The sequence below is a fragment of the Nanorana parkeri genome, unplaced genomic scaffold, assembly GCF_000935625.1.
Source record: "Nanorana parkeri isolate BGI_ZX_2015 unplaced genomic scaffold, ASM93562v1 scaffold185, whole genome shotgun sequence".
NCBI lineage: Eukaryota > Metazoa > Chordata > Amphibia > Anura > Dicroglossidae > Nanorana > Nanorana parkeri.
This window is the reverse complement of record NW_017306453.1, coordinates 1,293,687-1,312,773: the sequence shown is the minus strand read 5'-3', so window position 1 is coordinate 1,312,773 and position 19,087 is coordinate 1,293,687. Positions and strand designations below refer to the sequence as shown.

The 19,087-nt window shown below is 38.7% G+C and overlaps 1 protein-coding gene across 2 annotated transcripts in view; it reads left to right on the top strand.

The window, feature by feature from the left end:
* Positions 1-19,087, top strand: part of GALNTL6 (polypeptide N-acetylgalactosaminyltransferase-like 6) — a 996,922-nt gene that overhangs the window by 55,341 nt on the left and 922,494 nt on the right. The window lies entirely within an intron of this gene.

Here is a 19,087-nt window from a genome sequence, read left to right as displayed (position 1 = left end):
TTATTATTACTACTATTTTTACTATTGGGGACTTTAGTGACACATCAGGGGTCTGAACAGACTCCGGGTATTTTACTTTTGAAATAGAGAAAGCGATTGAGGACATAGAATCCACAGCTCTTTCTACAATGAACAGGAAGTACTGAATACACAGTTCTTCCTGTTCATTCAAATATCAATAGATATTTAACATGGCCATTTATGTTTACAATCCGTTGATTTATGAATGAACACCCCACTGTTTATTTAGGAAAGGCAAAGGGGGTGATTTACTAACCTAAACAAACGCACGCACCAGGTGCGTGTGCATTTTTACACAGAAAAACGTATTTATCAACCAAACACAAGCAACGTGTCACATTTTCACACCATTATGGCGCGTTTTTATGTATTTACGTACATGCGCATCATGTAGCATGCGCCATAGGCTACACACCGCTCTAATAGCGGCATGCAAGTCTCTAAAAGCATATTTCCACTAATGCCATATATGGAAAAATCATGCACATGATGCATATATAATGCTGCTTCACAGTTTAGACAAAAATGGTTAGCTCATGCATTTACATTACTGCATTCATCAACGCAAGCAACACAACGTAGAGCTAATTTACACAACATCACCTTGCAATTCATGCAGGGCTTTGCACAACACACCTGCTGGGTGTGTACACACTACAAAGGTGTCTAGATTCCACCAATAGATCATGCTGGGAGGGAACACACTACAGAGGTGTATACATTTTCGTGGCATGTTTATAAGGTTAGTAAATCAACCCCAAAGAGTCAGCAAATGTGACAAAACTATTTACTGATCATCCACTCTGACATTCTGAATGTTCTGACCCTCCCTGCTGGCTGTCTCTCCAATTCATAGACTATTATGCCTGTTGCTACAAGCAGGGGGAGAACAACAGCGGTGGGGTTGGGATGTCATTTTCTGAATGAATAGCTATGATCAGCTGCTTGTCAGGGGGATCATTCTACTACAACTTCATGATTGCTGAAACATGCATGCACTTATAGCAGAATGGGGAATGCAGCTGATCTAAGGGATACTAAGTGAATAGGAACATGCAACAAATAAACAGTAGGTGTTGTCCCAATTTGGCTGAAAAAGTTGAAATACACTTTAAAAAAGAATTTCAAAATTCTAGTTTTGGATAGACGAAAAAGGGGTTAGGAGCTTTGGTTGTTTTTTTTTTTTTACTAAGGTATGTCCCCACTGGGGAGATTATTCCCTACATTTAACAAGTTGTTACTTGTTTAGCTTTAATAATCATGTAAATCAGTAAAAGGCAGTCAATTTAATATTGTATAAGGCCTCATTCACATGAAGGTCCATACGGGGGCGGGTGTCCCGGGTCGGACGCAGACAGGATCCATCCTGTCAACGTACGAGTACGGACACCCGCACCCACATGGACGTAGGGCGGCGTACGGCGGCGTACTCCCATAGAGAAGGACAGGGGCAGCGTACTAATCACACGCAGCACCTGTCCTTCCCGGGAGCTGCCTGATACGGCCGTGCCCACAGCACAGAGCTGTACGTGTCGACTTTTTCTCGTGTGAATGAGGCCTAAAGGTGTCTGCTGACTTGGTTATCTTTTGAATCAAATAATTGCTTGCTGTAACACTTTTTGAGACATGTATGACATGTCGTTATTCTCTTGTGTGGAGAGAAGTGGCAGTGTAGCTGTTAGAACCAACACAACAAGGGGGCAGCAAGGGGTGGTACCTGCCATGAAGGAGAGTCTGACCAGTTTATTAAATGTTAGGAAACACTTAATTTGTGCTGGGGAGAGGGCTCCACAACTTTTTGGATTGTTGCCTCTTTCATTTCAATCCAAATAAATAAAAATGAAATACATATATAATAATTCTAACAGTCATATAATTTAAAACACATCTAATAACTAAAGTATTGATGTGGTTAGGCAATTGAATATTTTAGATTATTTTGTGTTTATTTCTATCTGACTCAGGAGAACATTTGGAAAAAAAAAAAAGGCTTTCAAAGTACTGTATTTTATTTGATAAGATACAAAATGTTGCTACAATAAAAGTTATCACCAGCTATAACCATTTTGCTGTTAGAAAAACATTGATAAGTGAGCTCTAATGAGTTTTTATTTTTTCGTCAGGTCATCACATTTATTACACATAGTACTGAAGCTGATGGTTTATTTTATAGTCTTTTGAACAAGTTACTGGCATGTCAAACAGTGAAACAGAAAAATGCTGAGGCTTTTTTCTCCAACTTCTTTCAATACAGCATTTCTCCACATCAGAGATCATCTCACTTTTTAGATGCATAACGTTACAGTATAGCACAAAGCAAAGTGCCATTTGTTCAGGTACCACAATGTCAGCTATGCCAAAATTGCCATTAGTTTTGTTTACTGATTTCGAAAGAATTTTTCTTCGGCTTTTCAACAAATCTGCTTTTAGGCTGTAAAAGTAGGGCTTGGTTACTATATAGTTTTTGCTCTATTGAAAATGTCCTTTAAAAACTGATATGCAAGCTTTACTGGATGCTGCTAAGTTAAATCACCAGTTGTTCCCAAATGTGCCTCTACTCTACTTGCTGTGATGCAATTTTAATGATCAGTGTGCAAATCGAGAGGAAAGTGTGAGATCCTTTTGTAATGGCTGAATCAGATTGTTAGTGGTGGTTGTTCAGACATATAGAGGTTATCAATAGAAGAATGGTGGACACAGCCAGTAAAGGACTGTGCAGAAATTAGAGCACCATTCAACTGCTGCCCAAATGCAGACACTGCATTTTGCCTTTCCTGCTTAAATATGTTTGAACTGCTGCAGTGGTGTTGAGGAGCAGAAAATGTTACACCTTTTCAAAGGGTACCTGCCCTTGTAATTTAACTTTCTGTTAACATTGCTGCCATCTGTTCAAGAAGCATTCAATGCTTCATCTGTCTCCATTCTACTTTCTGCTTAAACTTTCTAAGCAATGCAGTTAGTATTTACATAACTTCAAAGTATACATGTTATTGTATCAGCTGCAGCAATGCTCATATACATGTTTATATGTGACTAGTATTTATGTTAAAAATCTAACAGCAGCATTTTCTGAATTTTGCAATGAGTTATATAACATTCTCCTTCTTCTTTACTATATATTAGCTAGCAATTATCACTGGAGTTCATCCTATAAATCTGTAAACCGAACAGGCTGTCAAGACTGACTATCAGCAGTGATGGTGTCAGTTATACTGCCAGCAACTACACTGTGGATTAAGTAATCCTGTAAGATCACAATAGAGACCCAAGTCAAGTCTAACAGTTTACAGCATCTGTTTGTTTAAATTAGAAGTCTGGCAGGCTGCCAAGTCCCTGTTGTCAAAAAATAAGGGGAGTGGATCTATGATTTCAGTGCTTCTGCTGTAGACTTTGGGGATGTATTTCCCCACAGTAACTGCAGCTACAGAGGTCAGTGACTGGTTTTAAAAACTGCTTTACTGCTTAATAATATGTAAATATTTGCATGCCCATAGTCTGGACATAGGTGCACTTTAAGGGTTTTCTGATTTTATATATGAAGCGGATTTTAGTTAGTCTAGCTGTATAGCACACTTTACAGAGTTATTCACAAAAGCGCAAAGAGTTTGGGGAAGGCAGGAGATGTGAACAATCTAGGACAACATAGCTGATTTGAAAAAATTCTGCAGTTCAACTTTGTTGCCCTTTTGTGAATAACCCTTACAGTCATCTCAAAAATCATCTCAAACAACCATTTAGCCATATTAATCTGACAATATTACTAATTACAGCCAGTGTCGTCTAAGGCATGGGAGGTGGGTGAGGCAAACAGTAACCTCCTAGATGTCTATTAAAACATGGTACACTGGTATGTAAGCAGTTTTTTTTTTATTACTATGGCTACAGTTGCCCTGTCAAAAATTCATGTTTTAAATTGTTTACTTTTTTCCTTCCATTCCCACTTATGCTGTTGTAGCTAAAAATTAGGACCAGGAAAAAAAAACTGACCTCCAATTATTAAACACAACATATATGTGTGGATGGAGGAGCTGAACTATGAGGAAAGATTAGCTGAACTGAATTTGTTTTCTCTTGAAAAGAGGTGATTACGGGACATATGAACACCATGTATAAATACATAAATGGTCCATATAGTGAACTTTGTGCAAAATTATTCACTTTAAAATCACTGCAAAAGACAAGGGGGCACTCTTTGAGGGGAATTTATCAAAATTGGAGCAGACAGACATTAAAAATGTTAAGTAATAACACCAGAGATTGTTGATCTAGGGAATATCCGATTGCCTTATGGGATCAGGAAGAATGTTTTTCCCTGTTGGAGCAAATTGAACAATGCTTTATGAAGTTTTTTTTGCCTTCCTCTAGATCAACTGCGGGTTACTTTGGTCATCCATTTATGGAGGTTGTTTTATTTTTTTTATAGGTTGACTTTTTTTAGCCTGCCTAACTATGTAACTTTTATTCCTTTTGTACAGTGTGAACAATGCTGCCAGCCATTGTGATGGGGTTCAGGTCCCCCAGTATGAAGTAGATACACTATTAGATACACTTAGGGGGCTATTCATGAAGGAGCCGAAGGATCCAGCTGTAGCTTTGGCTGATCATTTGGCTCTCTTCGACCTCCGGAGCCCTTTTGTCAGCCGAAAGCAGGCGAGTGGCTCATACTGAGCCGAAGTGACAGCCAAAGCGGGGCTAATGGCCTGCCGAAGGCTGGCCTTTCGCCCCCCGCAAATGACAGCTGGGCGGAGCCAACTGTGATGTCACGGTTGGCTCCGCCCAGTTGTAATAACAGATCAGCGTCCCTGAATGACCTGGGGACACTAAACTGTCATTAAACAATAACAACTGGGTAGAGCCGGCCGTGACGTCACCTTTTTTTTCTACTTTTTTCACTATTTTCTATTCTGCTCGGTACCACAGAGGAACTGAGCAGAATAGCCGAGCCGAATGCCGTTCGGCCCCTATGTGAATGTGGCAAACGGCAGCGAGTGAGCTGCCGGAGCTTCGGCTCAGCCGATCCAGTTGTTGGATTGGCTGAGTGAAAGTCCTTCTGCACTTCAGCTCAGCCGAACCTGCAGAGCATGTTCGGCTAACCGAAGTGCACTCAAAGCTAGCCGGTGTGCGGTTGAAATTAACCGTGCTGAGCCGTAGTGAATAGCCAAACAGTGTTCGGCTCACTTCACTTCAGCTGGGTTATTCACTCGGCTGCCCTCAGCAGCTTTGTGAATAACCCCCATTAGTTATTTCAACAGGTCTCCATATTAAAATGCTTACAGACTCACTTAAAAATGTAAAAAGCAATATTATTATCTGTGAATCTTTGTCCTAAGCAAAAATAGTCCTTGGGCTCACATGCAACTTTGAACACCAGAGGAAGGCCACTTGGGTCTGCAATGTTGTGTTACTACATTTTATTTTATACAAGTTCAGCCCTTATTTTTGCTTATTTATTTCTGTAGTTTCTGTACTTAGGCTTTAACCCTTTGGTTACCTGCTGAAAATCTGCTTGATATTATAATGAGCTCTGATTCAAGTGCTGTCAGTGGCATCCCTTAAATTACTTTCATTGATATTAAAGCACAAACAGACCTCCTGTCAAAAATCCATATGGGTATGTTCCTTTTAGAGGGAGTCCCAGGTGATCATTAACTGAACTAAAAAGAGATGATCATTCTCTATCCTTTCTATTTTTCCCCACCATCACCCTTTTACCCTCTCTGTCCTCTTTGCCTCTTTGAATCTATTCAGTAACACAGTGCACAAGTAGTATGGTTGCCGCTAGAGAAATTCAAGCTACATTGTGCAGTAGAGTGCATCTGCATTGTTTGCCTCAGACATACAAGTAAAATTGTACTACTTAATGGCAGGTTATTTCAGTTTATAAACCTTTGATGTATGATGTGCATTGGTTTCACTGCATCTTTACTTTGTATGGTAACTATCATGTGTAACATAAAGTGGACATGCACAATTCTTTAGTTAATTCCATTAGCTAAAAGTGATGAGTTCCTTCTGTGGTGTTTCCTATTTTCAGTTAGTAATGGATTATACTAGTTCAGTTTTCCAATTTATGTCTGCTTAGATAAACATTGTAACTGGCAGAATTGTAGTGTGCTATATATTGAATATTTAATGACCCATCTAATAGAGTTGTTTTGAATTGATACTAAGCTATAATTCTAAATATTTATTGCCAGGAAAAATCTTGAAAATAATCATGGTTATCATTTATCTGATTTAAAGGAGACATTTTATACATTTCAAAGCAAGTGCAAGCTGCAATTATGTCTATCAATTAAAGTTTGTTCTGCATCACAGCACTTTTACATATCCAATAGGGTAGAATAAGTACAGACAGGAGGAAAATGTATATGAACTACATGTTACATAGAATTTTCCACTGTAAGATAATGATTGATTTAATACCAGTTGGTTTGCTTTGAGTTTGTTGTATTAGATCAGAACATGTGTAAAGTGTAAACACACATACATTTAAACTACATTTATAATTGTCATCAATACCACCTCAGTGTTTTGATCCTAGTAAGGATTTTATGACAGAAGCCTGCATAGGTCATCCCGTTGTCCACTCTGTCTAGGAAAGTGGTTATGAACTTCAAGTTATAGGGACGTCAACTGCAGCACCAAACTTCAACAGATGGCCACATAGAATGTTCAGTATGTGCAACACTAGAGGGTCCTTTAGAGATAGGAAACAATTTATGGGAAAGAATGGCCACAGTCTGTGGAGTTGGAGAAATGCTACAGAAGACAGCGGAAATGTTACATGAGGCTAGCAGAGATCATACTATAATCCCTTGATAAAGCAATTCTTCTACTCTCACTACAAAAGGTATGAGGGCTGCACTGCAAGTATCAAAGGGCCACACGTGGGTAACAGGGATCTAGAAGCTCTAAATATTCATTAAAGTGTATGTAAACCCTAACAAACTGCTCTTATGTACTCACTTTTGATTGTCGCTTAAACATACAATTGAAATAATCTTGCGATATATCTGTTCAATAAGTGCAAACAAATACTTTGTGAGCAATTCAAAGCTTTGACATGAATCCACCCACACCTTCACCTTTAATGCCAATAGGAGGGTGCATGACTTCTGGTGATACCATGAAAATCCAAGAGAACAAATGGCCAGCACACAAGGTTACAGGCCTTGTAATTTACTAATATCAACATTGTGCATAAACAAAAGAAAAAACAAAAATAATCACAGAGATGTGTAGAGATTTTTTTGGCCCAGACAAACATGATGACATGCAAGATTCTGAAACATAGCCAAGTCAACATGGAGGTAAACTACACAAGGTGGCTACACTTTGGCGTGCTCTTTAAAGCCAATGGTGAAACAGCCAGCCCCCAGAGTCACTGTAGATAGAAGAGGATAATAGAATTATGGTTACTTACAATGCTTGATTAGGTGTTGCATAGGTATTACACTGTCATTAAATTTAGGATAGATGGGTCAAAATAAAAGCTGATATCATGTATGTATCATACATACATACATACATACATACATACATACATACATATTCAAGTCCTATTATCTGACCTGGCTATTCACATTTACATGCCAAGTAGAACTTACATATACTAACGTTTATGTTCCCAGCAAAACTAATTTCTCCAAACTCAGCTGTGGACATAATATTCATACTCTCCTGATTTTTTGTTGTTCCTTTGATTAGCTACACCTGAGAGAACGATTGAACCATCCAGAATTCTCACTCTAAAGTCCTTTGGAATTTGAAAAAAAAGGCATGCAGAAATGACAGCTACCTTGTGTGACATCCTGTTGTTCCTGTTTTGCCTGTTGCCAACCTGGATTGCCTGACTCTACTCATGTCTCTTGCCCCATGTTGCAGAATGTGCTTGTACCTGTATTCTCTCTTGTCTCTCATCTGCCTCAACCTCCCCCCGGACCCACTAGCGTCACTATATAGGGTTTTCTGGTGAAAAATAGGTTACCGCTTAGACTCAGAGCCTTAAGTGAGCCTGTATCACATGCTGGGGGTGTGATCCATAACATCAGCAGAGCGACTTCCACCTTTGCCCTAATCCTCTATCAGTTGTAATGGTCAGCCTCAAAGATGTAGCTTGCAAAGAGGTAGTCCAGACTCTAAAGTGTGTTTAAGGTGGCTACTTTACAACACACAGGGACCATGGGGAACAAAAGTATCCACCCTCCAGAAGGAAGGACAGTGTCAGCACCAATTCAGAAATGATTTGAGCATCTACATCCAAGTGATACACAAATAGGGTACACTTTTGTTAATTGGGGATTTAAATGCATTTTTAAGATTTAACTCCCGAGTTTAGTGTCACTTTAACTATAGGCCAAGTTGTAAATTGAGTAAAGGAGTGATTTCAATCCTCGGTATAGAAAGCACCTGTATTTTGAGAGTTGCTGAAGTAAATCATATTATCACTGATAGGTGATAATATAGTTTGTATTTGCCATCTAATTTTTAGAAATTTCTTCTGAAGTTAAAAATTTTACATTTATTGTAATGATGATATTGTTTATTTTTCTAGTAGTGAAAGGGTAAAATATCTTATGATTCATAAAACACATTATTACCATATATCAGCTTAAGTATGCAATATAAGTTAATTAGCAATGTCTACAATTTTATTAGATGGAAATTATTATGGCATATTGGTATAGTTAGCCAATATTTTTCTTTGGAATACAACTTTAAGCAGGATATTTACATATATATGAGTGTTATTTACCCTTCTTTTCTGTGTTTAATGTGCAGCAATATATCAAGCAACAAAGGATATAATAATAGCAATTATGCATAGCAAAATAAGCGTGATTACTGTTATCCGAGAGAAGTCAAGTTGCTTATTTTGCTACATCTGTAATTTGAACTGAATGAGCAACCTTTTTTTCGTAATCTTTTTAGTCATTCATTTCATTAGTTCCACGTGACTGCTGTGTTCATTAGCTGCTTTATTGTATTCATTGCATTATACTATGCAATTAGTGTTAAATGACTGCAAAACAGGCTTTATTATAAATCAGCTATTGAAATTAAATAACACCCCAATTAGGTTTGATTGATCAGAGCTGTGGTTGCAATTTTGATATGTGATGTGCTGTCATAAAAATATATAGTTTTCCGGAGATTTTGTGAAGTTTTTTTTTTAAATGAACTTACTGTCTTTAATTTCTGTCAATGAAAAAAAATGTAAGTTAAAGTCAAGATTTTAAAATTTTTCTATTGCCTATTTATAAAGCCAACACATTATAATTAGGTAGGATATATGGATGCCCCTCCTCCAATATAATCTTTCTCTAACACTTCTCACACTAACAGTTGTCTTCTCTTCCCCTCCCAATCCTAAGGCCTGGTTCACACCGTTCCTACACGCTGTACAACGCTCAACATGTGAAAACCAATGATTGCCTATGAGCATGGTTCCCACCTGGGCGTTTTAAAGCACTTAGGAACGTGCTGCAAAATGGCCTACGCCCAAAGAAGTACATGATTTACTTTGGGGCGTTTTGCCGCGCATTTCCATTGGTATTGCCCCCAAGCCACACTCGGGAATACAGCGTACAGGTCTCACCTTGTCTGCGATCCCTGCTGTGTCCTCCGGCGGATGCCGACTTCCGGGTTCCGTCCCTTGCAAACGGCCGTGTCTCAGAGGGGCAGAGCCGGCGGGAAGTTTAAAAGTGAAACTAAATTTTTTTTTAAAAAATAGAGAAAATAAAGGAAAAAAAAACCCCAAAAAATCATACCACCAGTGAAACGCGCTTTTCACTGAACGAAAAAACGCGAAAAAAACGAGCTGAAAAATTAGCTGAAAAAAAACGCTCAGGTGTGAACCCAGCCGAAGGCCTTGTTCACACCAAATGCAGAGCAGATCTGCATGACATGCAGTGCAGTGGGTTGTGCTGCATTTGTGCTGCATTTGTGATGCGTTCCGGGCCGTTTTTGGTTAAAAAAATTTACATTTTTTTTATGGGCTTTCAGTGAGTTCCAGGCATTTGCATGCGTCCAAAGCAAGTAAAATAGGGCCTGCTGCAGTTTTTTTACCTGCTCTGGAACTGAACACTGCGTATGTGAACTGGAGCTAAAAATACCATTGGAATACATTGGACGCTGTATTTGCTCTGTAACTGCTCTGCTCTGCACCTGCTTCGCGCTTGGTGTGGAACTGGAAAATAGCAAAAAGTGTTCCTGGCACACTCACAAGCTAGCATGTAAAAAAACTTGTCTCACACAAAGGTTAAAAACAGAGGTTTGTAAACACGTCTTCTGCAGAAAATGTGAAAGCCGCACAGCCGCGCTGTCACGCCCGAGGGTTTTTCTATAACCAGAGATGGATCTCAGTCACAGGCGGAGAGTTTGGGGTTCTTGCATCATCAGCCGTACAAACAAAAACAAAAGCAAGAAGGTAAAGGAGGGGGAGTTAGTAGGACATAAAGGTTAGGAATCCCCCCTCTAGGATCAAAAGTACCGAAAGGGGTTCAGCCCCCCCTAGTACTTCTAGGTTAAGCAGTCCGTGTACACTGACTGTGTGTATAACGGTAACGGAGGTTTAAGGCAGCCCAGCTTTATGATATTATACTACTAGAGATTTCGCCAACACTTAACCAGGATATCACAGTGTTATAGGTTTAGGCAGTCCAGGTATAAGACATCACATAGTTATAGGTTTAGGCAGTCCATGTATAGGATATCACAGTGCTATAAGTTTAGGAAGTCCAGATGCAAGACATCTCATAGTTATAGGTTTAGGCAGTCCATGTATAGGATATCACAGTGCTATAAGTTTAGGAAGTCCAGATGCAAGACATCACATAGTTATAGGTTTAGGCAGTCCATGTATAGGATATCACAGTGCTATAGGTTTATGAAGTCCAGATGCAAGACATCACATAGCAAATAGGTTTATGCAGTGCATGAGCTCCATGAACCGAGCCCAGGGGGCTTCAAATGTACTTGCGCTTAAGGTGACGGGGTCAAACAGGGACACGGATGCCGGGTAGCTTCAGGGAAATCCTCCAGTTGGTCCTGGTCAGTATTATGGCTGTTTGCTGCGGAGTTCCAGGGTGTTTGGGCATAAGAAAACCAATAGTGAACACCCTTCCTTTTTCCCACTAGGTTTAAATAGGCCGCGGCCGTGACATCACACGGCCGTGGCGCACTTCCGCGTTCCAGCGTGGAACGCATAGCACCTCCGCTAATGGGGGAGGAATTCCTTGGCGGTTACGCCCTCTGCTGCGTTCCACCCTGGAACTCAAACGAGATGCGGCACGGAGCGCAGGGACGTTACACGCGCCAAGGCACCTCTTATAGTCTGGTCCTAACTCTAAACTATCAGAGCCTGCATCTTGGAGCACATGGGGCAGAATAACTGGGCCTCAGACTCACAGCCAATTGTAGATAAATTGAAACAAACTGGGCCCCCTTTGCCTGGAATACTGCAGGTCTTCCAGAACAACCAAGTTCATAAGGCTCAGAATGATCTCGTGCATGTTTGTTTCTACCTTTAAATTTCAAGTTTGGTAGTTTAGTTGAGTTCACTAGTTTTTGTTCACTATGAGAAGTTCAGTAGTGGAGCATTTTGTACTCCCTTCCTGTACTGGGTATTTGTGGGCAGTGGGTAATTATGCACCTAATTATAATCCTTAACTTGCCTCATAAATGTAATACATTAATCCGTGACCCTAAACCAAATCATGGCACCTTAAACTGCCGATTTAATATAATACCGTAGGTGCTTGGAGCAAATTTTCTACTTATTGCCACATTTTGACAAAATACTCCAGTTCATTTTGTAGATTCAATAATTTTTTCCAGTTTATAAAAATTTTCTTTACAATTTTTTATTTTATTGTTCTTTGCTAATGACTTAAAAGGTCCTAGTTCAAAGGTGGCATATTCATTTATTTCAGAGGAGGGAAGACACGGAAACTTTCCTTTAGGCGCTATCATGTTCATTTTAATTGTGGCAGAAAACTGTTTTTTTGTACTTTTTCTACTGTGCACATTGAATTGCAACTCCACAAGGCAAATTTAAAAACAAGGGAAATTTTGAGGTTACATGGGGAATACCCATGACACCATTTTTGTACAGGTTTCACAGGAACAGGAAGTAAGAGGAAATCTCCCTAATAGGGTCAAAGACAGATATAAGAACCTGAGAAAAATAGCGTAACTGTTCCTTATTGCAATGTTCTCCTTTTTTGCATTGTTCATTATTATACTCGTAAATTCTTGAATTTTTACATCTACTTTATGTATTACTTTATATGATATGCAGACCAACAAGATAAGTGAGGCCCTATTTCAGTGGAGAGATCTCACCATTAGAATGACCAAAAATTATAAGAAGCCAATGGGGGATTCATATAGTTAGCATTTCTCCATTTTGAATTTATCAGCAGTAAATTATCAATAGATGGAGCTTTATCTTCACCACAATTGTATTAGTACTGAGTCCTATAAAGGTGCCTTTCATAATATACACACACAAACACACACACATATGCTGTCCTGGAGATAGAAGCAGGCTCTGAACAATGCCTGGACAAAGATGACAAAAGCCTTCTGAGGAGAAAATATGATGGTGTTAAAGCCAAGATGAGTACTGTGATCTGAGAGCTAGTTACACTTTTATAATGGCCAATTTTTTTGTACCATTGTCCTTTAACTGACCCCGCTTCCACCCCCAACACCTCTCAAAAGGCTTATACTCACCTGTCCTCACGCCTGCCAGATCTTCTGCAAAGCTGTGCAAAGTTTCCTGGTAATACACTCTCCTATACTATGCATGTATAAAAAAATGTTTCATTCTTATGAAGACTCCCAATCACGGGTGGCCTTTTAATAGGATTAAATAGGGGTTTTTTTTTAATGCAGAAGAAGGAGAAGGGGCACTTTTGTGACCCAAAGATGCAGTTATACTCTAAATATTACTTAAAAGCTTGCTTGCATCATAAAACATTTATCTGAAGCTAGGAACAATTAAAAGTATAACTGAGTAAATCACCGCCGTCTAAAATATTCCAAATATTTTTACTGAGATATGAAGGTTAATTTATTAACCTGTATTTGTGGGGAAGCGTTTGTCCCCACCCACCCATCCCTCTTTATAACTTAAAATTCCATCACCTTTTCATTTGGTATGCCCCCTTTTAGGCGTACCTAACAGCGTGGCCATGGGCACACCTCAGGCCACATTAGCTTATTGACACAACTCAGCCCACACTATATCAATTATACGGTATATATACTTGACCACAATTACAGTTATCTTATGAGTCATTAATGAGCTTAGTTCAAGAAAAAATATTTTAAACACAAAAAAGCAATTATTGAAGTAGATCTGCAAGAAAACTGTTTCTAGCAAATTTGCTATATTGTCTTCTTGCCATTCTTGTGTATGTCCTTTGTAACTCAATTGTTTTAAAATACTGTGCCAGAAGCAGAATGAAGTTTTTGGTACTTCAGCTATTTATTATATTCCATTGTGAACTGCTATCAAAAGATGACCTTGGGTCACTACATTAACCTAGAGATATCATGGGGAGAAAATATTGAATCACTGCAGCCTTTACAAAGGACAAAGAAGTACAGAAAATGACCATGCAGTGAAAATTAATAGTTCTTTTCTGACCTTGTTCATATCCTTATTTTTTAAAGGCTAAAATGACATTATCTGGTATGCAAACATGTATGCATACCCACATGTTTTACATTTTTAAAATACATTTTGATACTTTTCCTATCATGTGCTTTGTGCCTTGCATTAAACACTTAACACATTCAATAACTTTAAATTGCTCATAAAACACCTTAGAATTCTGAGGTGTCAACACTTTATATAGGTCATAGCATCATCTTACATGTTACATGTTTTCAACTAGCTAGAGTAGATCAGAGGGCCAGGTTTACAAAAATGTTATCAACGTATTTTTGTTTTAGAAATGTTTTATAGATTTGGATCAAAACATACAGTACATTAACAGCGAAAAAACACAGGCATGGATTTATGTGTGCTAGGGCGAGACTTGTGGAGACACATACAGCTTACTAGCACACACAAAGGTGACTGCATAGCACTCTGCTTGACAAAGGAGTCTGTCTAAAACAGGATATTAAGGCCAGTGCTCAGGGGACCAGCAGATTCTGCAGGAAACTAAACTTTTAAACATCAAGCATTCATTGTAAGTGATTTCATCAGTATTTGAAATAGCTTAAAATCCTTTTGACTTTAGTATCACATTAAATAAGTCATACATTAATAAAGACATTATCTTGGCAACTAGAATGAACACAGGTAAATCTATGCCTGTTTACCTCAATGAGAGATTTATTTGTGTATGGCCAACCCTAAGGAGGTCATACATGCTCAGATGATTTTAGACAAGGTTCATTCAAGCTTTCTCTAGCAATTATATAAGAAAGAGAAACAAAAATGATAATACAATGTGTTGGCTAACTGATTATATTTTGGGATGCAAGCTTTTGAAAACATGTAATTCTTCTTCAGACATGGTCTTTTAAAAGCTTGCACCCTGAAATATATACTCAGCCAACAAAAAGATATTGCCTACATTTATATTGTCCTATCTATGGATAACGCAGAACCACATTTTAACTTTGAGAATTACTTGTCCATGTACAGACTATCTCTGACTTTGATGCCTTTTCTTTTTTTTTCTTTTATGATGCTTTAATCCAACACATGCACCCAGGATAATCTAATTCCTGTTATTTCTTATGCGAAAATATATCTAATTATTGCATAATCCTATTTTTAAAAAACAACAACAACATATATATATACTGTATATAGTACAGCATATGTGTGTTCTATGAATAAGCCTACAGGTGAAACATGTGAGAGGTTGTACCTGGTTGGGGGTTTGCGGTGCTGGTATTTGCTGCTTTATTTCACTGTTATACTGGATTTGCTGTGAATTTCAATAAAGTCTGAAGTATTGGAATTCTCTGGATAGTGCGGTCTGTTTGTATACTACTACATTCCAAGGTGGACCTATTAGACCAGCACCTGGGGAGTCCTGATGGCGGCTAAGTAATTGGAGCGGTGAAATTTCCTTTGGCTCTACATATATACAGATACAATAAATTATCCACTATTCCACTTTATGGTATGGTATATGAAATATATACAGTATAAAGATATATAAGATTATCCACTGGTGCGCAGTTGTGCATGTAAGCATCTGTGTAAATACATTTTACTTTATCCCTATGTATTTCCTGTAGTCAAGGTAAACCTGAATTAGGGATATAGCAGCTTTAGATTTTTTAAATTACTTGCAGATTACTGTCATTTAGTGTTGGCGCTGTGACAGAAGCATTTAGTCTTATTTTATGTTTGCAGAACCAAGTGCTTGTATTTGGCATAAAAGGCGACATTTGCAATTCTATGCTGAAGTAAGCACACAAAACATAAAATGAACAGGCATAATTCATGTACAGTATTTTTTTGCAAACCCAAGTTCTAATTCAAAAAAGTACAATAAGACATCTGGTGTTTTTGGCTTTCTAATATTTTTGTTATCTGTACAAATGCCAAAATAATTTTTGTATTGGAAGACATAGGACATAATGGGGTTGATTTACTAACCTTATAAACACACCACTAACATGTATACACCTCTGTAGTGTGCTCCCTCCCAGCATGATCTATGGGTGGAATCTAAACACCTTTGTAGTGTGTACACACCCAGCAGGTGTGTTGGGCAAAGCCAAGCATGAATTGCAAGGTGATGCTGTGTAAATTAGCTCTATGTTGTGTTGCTTGCGTTGATGAATGCAGGAATGTAAATGCATGAGCTAACCATGTTTGTCTAAACTGTGAAGCAGCATTATATATGCATCATGTGCATGATTTTTCCATATATGGCATTAGTGGAAATATGCTTTTAGAGACTTTTTGGTTGATAAATATGTTTTGCTGTGTGAAAATCACACGCACCTGGTGCGTGCGTGTGTTTAGGTTAGTAAATCACCCCCAATGTCTTACTAAAACATAAATTCAGCATGTATGTTCATTATTATGATTAAGTTGGCCATGAATCTAGTATATATATATTCAGAAATAGGAAACAAAGTTATGTTCTTTACAGCATACACTCTTACAACCTTATTTAAAGAACTCTGGGCATATATATTATTAACCCTAGCAGTGGAGCTACCCCTGCACTGGAAGGGTTAAGTGCTCATTTTTGTCTAGGGGTGGAAATAAAAAAGATATACCCAGCTGGCTGGCTGTTAGACCAGTCCCTGCCTCCCCCTCTGTTTTTGCAGTCTTAGGTCCTGTGAGTCATCACATTCTATACAGTTGAGTATATCTTTTACAAAATGTAGTGGGGTTTGGATGTTTTTCTTAGTAAGAGAAGGCTTCTGTCTTGCCATCCTACCCCACAGCCCAGACATATGAAGTATATGGGAGATTGTTGTAACATGCAGCATACAAGCAGTATTTGCTAGAAATTCCTGCAGCTCCTTTAATGTTAGGTAGTTGAAATAAGTTGTGCTATAAACCCCCAAGTTAAACTTCAAGGTGAATCTACAAATCTCCTACATAAATACAGTGCAAAATCATCTGTGAAATAATATCAACAACTCGATAGCAGCAAGAAGAGTGAGAAACATATGTGTCCTGGAGATCCAGGAAAGGCGAGTCTGATATGCTGGTTTACAAATGTTTTAAATGTGAGTTTTATTGCATTGTTTCAAATAATAAAATTTTGAATATACGGGTCACACTATGATAAATACCTCTATTTTTGAGCTCCAATGAAACAGGGTTTATTCAAAAGCAGAGGCAAAAGAAGGAAAACCCTTTTTCCATTGAGGACTGGAACCAACATTGAAGGTGTGTGGTGTGGAAAGAAGCTGGACATTTTTGGTTCTGCATAAGCACTTGTGACCTGATCTCATAAGAAAGTAAGGTCCTAGCAAGGAAGTGAGCGGCATATATTGTTTGAGCACGGGTGGAAGGAGCACTGGAGGATCATTGTGGATATTTTATTGAGATTTGAAGTATAACAAGATAACAGGATTTGTAAAAGAGAATGTGAGAAGTTGTAACACTAGGAAGGAGAGACAATTGATCTAAATAATTCAATTCACATTTTTTTGGGGACACATAGAATATTTGGATATGTTTGAAGGAATTGTCTATAGGACTTTTTTGACTTGGAACCTTTTTTGTTAAATGTTTTAAAGTATGTCTAGTGTAAGAGATTCTGACTTTTTAAAGTAACAAGTGTCAACATTGCAATGATATGTTTAAGCTTCATGTTTTGCACAGCCTAAACTTAGAACAGTTGCTAAATAATGATGACAAAGGTATCCAAAAATATTATGAATGCTTTTACAAAGGGGGTTATTCACAAAGCTGCCAAAGGCAGCTGAATGAATAACCAACCCGAAGTGAAGTGAGCCGAACGCTGTTCGGCTATTCACTTCAGGCTTATACGGCTGGTTCCAGCCATGCATCGGCTAAAATCAGCCGTACATCGGCCTGCTTCGGCTGGCTTTGGAGTTTGACTCAGCCGGTTCGACTCAGCCGATCCAACATATGGATCGGCTGAGCCGAAACTTCGGCAGGCTACTCGCTGCTGTTTTGCCTATTCTCATAGGGGCCGAACTGCAGTGAGTGAATAGCCGAATGCTGCTGAGCAGCATTTGGCTCAGCTGTTCTGCTCAGAACCTCCGTAGTACCAAGCAGAATAGGAAAAACAGTGAAAAAGGTGAAAATTAAAATAAAAAAGGTAGAACAAAAATCTTTACAAAAGTCAATAAATAATAAATTGTAAAAAATAAACAAAGATTTCACAAAAAAAGAAAGCAACAAAGATTATTGAAAAAAGAAAAAAAAAGAATAAAAAAGAAAGAAACAATTGAGCGAAGCTAGCAGTGACAGCTAGCTCTGCCCAACTGCTTCCTTTTGGCCGGGACCTGCTAGAGTCTTCTAGCAGGTCCCGGCCAATGAATAACAACTGGGCAGAGACGGCCGTGACGTCATGACCGGCTCTGCCAAGTTGTCAATGTTTAATGACAGTTCAGCTTCCCCAGGTAACCTGGGGATGTTGATCTGTCATTTCAACTGGGCGGAGTCAGCCGTGAGATCACCCCTGGCTCCGTCCAGCTGTCAGTTGCAAGGCTTTCGGCCAGCCAATGGCCGACCGCTCATCCCGCTTCGAGTTTCACTGCAGCTCAGTCGAGCTGAAGCATATGTCTTCTGCTTGGCTGAGTCGCTCGGCCAGCTTTGGGAGCTGTAGGGCTATAGTGAATAGCCCGTACAGCAGCCCTTCGGTTCTACTGAACTGAAGGGCTTCGGCGGCCGAAGCTAGCCGAAAGATCAGCTGGAGCTATGGCTGATCCTTCGGCCAGCTTTGTGAATAACCCCCTTAGTGTTTGTTGGGAGCAATGAGCGTGGCAGCAAAATCTAGCCATGACCTAGACTGTTTTCCTGCATTTTATGTGTATGAACAAGTGCATAATGTATATTCATTTTAGGACAGTTATTAATCAGGTACAAAAATAAGTGTGGGTGATATATAATAGATACTGTGGATGGGTGGATGGATAGATGGGCACATTTTCCACATTTTGCATATAGATGAAAGAGGTTTTCACAGAAGCTTTTCACCCACCATCATGACTGTGCGACTGAGAAAAAGGCAGTTTAATTGGAAAACTGCTTGAATAATTCAGCTAGGATCTTGCTTTTTTTTCTCTGATATTGTGTATGTAAATGGCAGTGACAAACAAAATCAAAACTAAGTTGAAAATCAACATGACATTTGTGTTCCAATTGGATGCTTCTGAACATGTGTTGTGCAAAAGTCATTCCACCATGACAATCAGAAAATCATGAGCGATACTTTAATGAGGACTGTTTGTGCATTATTTTTACATTAATCAAGCATTGCAGTATTTAGGTTAAGTTTGGCACAACTGAGCGATACAAAATGATCGAAAGAGAATATTTTTATTACATGTGTTTGTTCATTAAAAATCCAAGTTTACAGTGTACAGA